Below are 6,078 nucleotides of genomic sequence, written 5' to 3'. Positions count from 1 at the left end.
GGGGGAGGGGGAGGGGGAGGGGGAGGGGGAGGGAGAGGGAGAGGGAGAGGGAGAGGGAGAGGGAGAGACAATTCCGAGCAGGCTCTGAGCTGACAGCAGGGCTTGAACCCACGAATTGTGAGATCATGACCTGAGCTAAGATCAAGCATCAGAGCTTAGGGCACCTGGGTGGCTCAGTTGGTTGAGCGTCTGACTTCGGCTCAGGTCACGATCTCACAGTTTGTGGGTCTGAGCCCTGTGTCGGGCTCTGTGCTGACAGCTCGGAGCCTGGAGCCTGCATCAGATTCTGTGTCTCCCTCTCTCTCTGCCCCTCCCCACCTGCACTCCATCTCTGTCTCTCAAAAATAAATAAATGTTAAAAAAAAAAAAAAAGAGTTGGACGCTTAAACAACTGAGCCACCCAGGCGCCCCCGAATCACCATTTTCTACCTGGTCGCATCCATTCCTGCCAGATCTGCCCTGTGTCCTCAACCCTGGTACCATTTCTAGCAGGCCAAGAGAGTGACCTGTCCCTCACGGAAGGAAGCAGATGTCCCTGGGGGTGAAGACAGAAGTAATATGCTTGAGTACATGGAAAATGTTATTAAGAGCTCTGGCTTCCTTATAAAGCTGTCAGAGTGAGAACTCTTAAGAATGTCAAGAAAACAGGAAAAAAAAAAGTGGCAACTCTAAGTTCAAGAAAACGGAAAACCAAAGCCGAACAAAAAGGAAATGGAATCATGTTACATTAACTGGCTCAGTAGTGAGCAACATTAACAAAGTCAAAACAATTAACCAAAATGTGGATCTAAACAAACATTGTGACAGAACTCTGAGGGGAAGGAAGAAAGGAGTCCAAAATGTAAGTTTTTCTAAAGCCGACGCACGATGGCGCCTGACCCCGCACACACGAGGCTGAGGATCGGGGGTGTAAACACCCGAAGCAGCAGCGAGGCACGATTACACGCACCCGTGGGAGGCGGACGTGGAGGGCGGGGCAGGGCCCTGGGGTCTGCGTTCACCTTCAACACTGCTCTGGACACATGCACGTGCCACCCTTGGACAAAGCGGAATTTCTAGTTAAGAAAAGGAAACAATCTCTAATGGAAGCATTTCAGGCAGGACAAGTGTTTTCCTAGAACTTTTAAACCACTACTCTGTTCCCCCTTGAACAGTCTCTTGGGACACTGCGAGTGCCGGTCCCCACGCCCCCAAGAGGCAGGGCGGCGAGGGCGGCGCACGTGGCCTGACACCTGGCGCCACGCCCACCGGCCACAAGCGTGGAGAAAGCTGCTGTCAGCTCTGCACCTGACCTGAGAACACCACCACGTCCCTCGAGGACGTGTCTGGGCTGGGCTGCTCGGCACCCAGACGGGTGGGTAAGCGTGAGGGTGACCGTGCACCCTGGACCTCAGTCACCCGCACGCAATCCGTCTCGCTACTCTCTCCAGCTTCAAACCACCATCCTGGCAGGCATTCCGTCTCACCACTCCCCCTAACCGCTCTGGGCGCCGCCGGAGAGCCCCCAAGTCACCAAACCCAAAGGTCAAGCCCCAACCCTCATCTGGACCTTTCCCGACACTTCACAGAGGTGATCACATCCTGTCCCGGAACGTTCGCTTCCCCTCTTCCCACGGCGCCAGCGCTTCCGGTTTTCCTGACACCCGCTGGGAGCCCACCACGGCTCCCCCTGGTCCTGGGCTCAGCCCTCCCGCCGCCCCCTCCTCCCTGTGCTCACCCGCTCCGCGACCAGAGCGCCACTCCCAGCTCGGATGCCCACTCACAACTGCCCCCGTGACAGCCCTCCCGGGATCCCTGCGGGCCGCAAACCCAGAGTGCCCACGAGCCAGTCCGCCTCTGCCCCTCTAAACCGAGTTCCGCCCGTGGCGGCCCAGAGCCTTGGAGCCGACTCAACTCCTCCCTCGCTCCTCACACCCCTCATCCAATCTGTCGGCAGATCCTGCCGGTTCTACCTTCAAGATCCACCCGGGGCCCGACTGCTTCTCACCACCCCCGGTCTCCCTACCCCGGTCCAAGCCTCCGCACTCGGTTCCCTCCACAGCCTCCGGCTCTCCTCGGCTCGGCCCCCCCACCCCGCCTCCCCGTGTCTACTCCCAACATGCCGGCTTTTCAAACCTCAGTCGCATCCCCAGGCTGAACACCGACTGACAGCTGCCCTCCACAGCCCACCACCGGCACTGCCTGATGCTACGGACACTCTGTTGGATAAACGGCCACAGAACCTCAGGGTTCAATCTATGTCAATTGTTCTCAGCTGTCCTGATGCTACAAGAGCTGTCTTTATTCACAGAATGGGGGTTTGCAGAATGGGTCTGTGCTCTCTGGGCGGCCTTCCTTTCCATCAACCGCCTCCCCACACCCCATTAACCCTGAACATAACGTCCATACACACAACCAGCAATTCCACTCCTCTGAAAACCTGTCCTTGCTTTCCTAGAATTCCGATTGGAAAACACCTCCAACCCAAGTTTGTGCCTCCTAACACAACACCCGACAACGACGCAAGAACCGAGAACCCGATCCATCCTACAGGGGCTCCAGGGGACCACGGCGCTCAGGTAAATCAAGGGACCCGCATCTCAGCACATCGTGAAGTTTACGCCGTGCAAAGCCAGGCTTACTCGTGCGGCCTCACCATTTGTCCAGAATTGGGGGAAACAACTATAGGAAGACTGGTTAGAAGGTAATTTTCCCGGATTTACATATTTTCAAACAGGGGGAGGAGAGCACCAAACCAGAAGCAGCAGATTACGTCCTGAGGCCCAAGGTCCAGTGAGCCATGAACTGGCTCCTGGTTCGTTGCCTCCCCCTCCCCTGTCACTGCACATCACATTAAGGAGCAAAGTTTCGTGTCGTTTGTCCAAAATAGTGCCTCCCCATGAAACGGTCCCGTGCTCTAGCACAACGAAATATTTTTAACAGCTAATGAACCTGATATTCTCTTTCTTATTTAAATCTAGTAGGAAAAGAGAACTTATTATGTGGCAAGCATTAAATATTCCTTCATCCAGCATTTAGTGAAAACCATGTGTGGGTTAAGCAGAAAAGATGCCAGATGAAATAACAAAATCTTTGCCCTTAAAGACTCAGAAACACAGACTCGCACCCAAATAAATATAAACGCACTGTCATAGGAAGAAACACAGACTATGGAGGGGGCTGGGGGGCCAACGGCAGATGTAAGGAGCCGGGCGTGGCCCTCCCCACACTGTCCCCTAAGGGCACCGGCACACAGAGCAAGCACCTCTCGCAGCCAAGAAAAAAGGGTAGGAAGGCCTTACTTGGAAACTGAAACTGCATGACCTCATTTCCCTCCCGAAACACCTAATCCTCCCAGAGACAAAAGTGAGTCTGGAGGAGAAACGGGAACAAAGAAGGAAAGCGAACTGACCCCCAGGAGGAAATGGAAAAATGATCCAGGGCCCGGCCCTGAACCATCGAAGACAAAGATACTGCCCACAGTCAAGTTCAACATAGTTAGAAATCATCATGGATTCTGAATCCATGAAGTCTGCATTCAGGAGGCTTTTACCAAGGCAACATGTCAGTAAAACAAAATGCTCATGAGAGATTTACGACTCTTTACCACCTGTCTGTCCTCGCTCCACCACTGGACCCACCAGAACATAAGACAAACGGGGACAGAATCTCAACCCTGCAACTTCCCAACTACGGAGAGAGCGCACAAGAAACACCAAGGCTACAAATGACAAACAGCCCAATTTCTGGGGCTGTTTCCCTCTCACTCCTGCGGGGGAAACACCACCAAATATGAATCGCTGACATGTGTGACTGCGGAGCACATTACACATTTCTTACAGCGTGTCTGCCACAACCCCGGGAGAGAGGTCCCTTTGTCGGCGAGAGCAAGGTGCAGGCAGTCAGGAAGAGTGAGCGGAGACGAGAAAGCTGGGTCTCGGTGGTTAGCCAAGAGTCGGCAGGAACCCAGAGCCCATGAGAATAAGACGCGACTGAACAGCACGTGCTCCGAAGTCGGGCCGAGTCCGCCTCCCGGCCTTGCTGGTTTACTAAAGTAACCCCTGACCTGTTCCGGTTAGGCAAACGTGAAACAGGGGCGACGGGTGGCCTCACTCACGGGGCTGTGGGGAGACCCGCTCAGTAGGTGGAGCTCAGAGCGTCTCGGCCGTCGCTACTGTCGTTCCTATCACCGCTGACAGCACCGCGGCCCTGCCTGCCTCTCTCCGCACAGAACAACTTCCACTTCTTCCCTCACGTCACACACTCTGCAAAATCAACTCGCTTTTATTTGTTTCTAGTGTATGCCAAAGAAACCCTGAGACAGGTGGAAGAAAAATCAGGACAAAAAACCAAGACCCAACAAGAGAATTATACTCACAGTTCTGAAGGCCACGGTAACTGTGAAGAAGTCAATCAGCGATTTAAAGAAAATCTCCTAGTTTCTCCTTCCTCTTTCCATAGTCGTCAGAGAACCTGACAAGGAGAGACAACACACGTATAGAAAACCGCCCTTCTTTCACTTTTTCAAAGCTCCGCTGAGCTCACCAGCCCAGCCAGTTCCCCACACCACCCCCTAGCCCCCCCACCCTGCACCGGGCGAGACCTGGCACGAGGGGTAAAAACGGCACCAGGTCCCTGTCTCCAAACCTACCTTCTAGTTAAGGAAACACACGCGAAGCAGCTGAAAATTGCTAATACGTGTCAAAACCATAAATTAACAGTGTGTACAGTTAGCTGGTGAGTGCAGGGTATAACGACAGCATACACATCCATTTCACCCCCTCCTACTAAAATCGTACTAAAAACATACTTTTAAAAATGTTTTCCACAGCACGGGGAGAACTAAAAGGAGAAAGAGGCCAAACTATTGGAGGCTCTGAGAAAATCTTCTAACATGGAAGACCGAGACCCAAAAAACAGAATAAAGAAGAAACCTGGAAGAAACAGAAACTATAAAAGACGAGAAGTGTGGTAAATGCGCCAGCAGGCCCGAGGGAGCCAGATCCTCCTTCAGCAGCGGACACAGGGAGAACCGAGTCCCTCTACACGGCAGGAGCCTAGAACTCGGGCCTAGCAGCACCAGCGCGGGCAGAGCGGGGGGAAGGAAGAAGGCACGGCCCCAAACGCAGAGGACTCAGGGAAGGCCGCTGAAGCTGCAATCTCGACGCCAGGCACCACGTGGCTCTCCCTCCGACAGAAGACGGGGGTCATTCCCTGGAAAAAGCAGAGCGTCCGTGGACCGAAGTCACCCTGCGCGGCTGCACTAAACAGAGGTGGAGTTAATCGCGGCGCACGCACACAGTCAGTGGTGACTTCTCCGGCTGCCCTGCCACAGCACGCACGTGCAGGCTCACACTTGGCTCCCAGATTCCCAAGTGAGAATTCCGCAAGAAAGACACTGGAGAAGATTTCTGTGGAATCTGATCAGCCCGAGAAGATAGATCTGAAGATACTACCACTGGGGACCCCTAACAAATGGCCCACTTCAGCAATATCCTGAAGTCAAAGGGCCCCACCTTTGTCCCTTGTCAGACAGGAGAGGGAAGGAAACAACCTGAAAGAAACAGAGACTACACGAACTATCAACAATCTAGGGGTAAGACGACACTGCAATCAATAAACAAAAATAGGATGCTCTTTTAAAAGAACAGGAAAAGAGCCCTTGGAAATCTAAGGAATCTTTCTGAAACCAGAAATAATAAACTAAAAAAAAGGTTAAGTCAAATTGAAATCATCTCCCTAAAAAGAGAGTAAAAAGACAGAGAGAGAAAGAGAGAGAGGAGAAGCAAAGGAAGGAAATAAATAATGAGAAAAAGGTATTAAGAAAATCACAACCTTTGTCCAGAAGAGCCAACTTCTGGATAATAAGACTTCCAGAAAGACAAAATAAGAAAACAAAAGGGAGGAAAACCTCAGCACAATAATGCCAAAAAGTCTTCCCAGAACTGAATACCAGTTGCCAGAATGAAGGGACTCGCTGAATATGCAGAACAGTAGATGAAAACGGACCCACACAAAGTATACCATCATGACATTTCAAAACACTTGGACAAATTTTAAAACTCCTACGAGCTTCTAAAGATGGGAGGGGAAAAACAT

General features: G+C 52.3%; 1 protein-coding gene across 1 annotated transcript in view; it reads right to left on the bottom strand.

Annotated features, from left to right (window-relative positions):
- Positions 1–4,552, bottom strand: part of PTK2 (protein tyrosine kinase 2) — a 232,473-nt gene extending 227,921 nt beyond the window's left edge. Inside the window, exon 1 of the mRNA XM_049633432.1 lies at positions 4,358–4,552. The gene's annotated coding sequence lies outside the window, so the exon portion shown is untranslated. The remainder of the gene's footprint in view (positions 1–4,357) is intronic.
- Positions 4,553–6,078: the final 1,526 nt, after the last annotated feature.

This window comes from Panthera uncia, chromosome F2 (genome assembly GCF_023721935.1).
Source record: "Panthera uncia isolate 11264 chromosome F2, Puncia_PCG_1.0, whole genome shotgun sequence".
In the NCBI taxonomy this organism is placed as follows: Eukaryota; Metazoa; Chordata; class Mammalia; order Carnivora; family Felidae; genus Panthera; species Panthera uncia.
The sequence above is the reverse complement of the archived record's forward strand: the minus strand, read 5'-3'. Positions and strand labels throughout refer to the sequence as shown.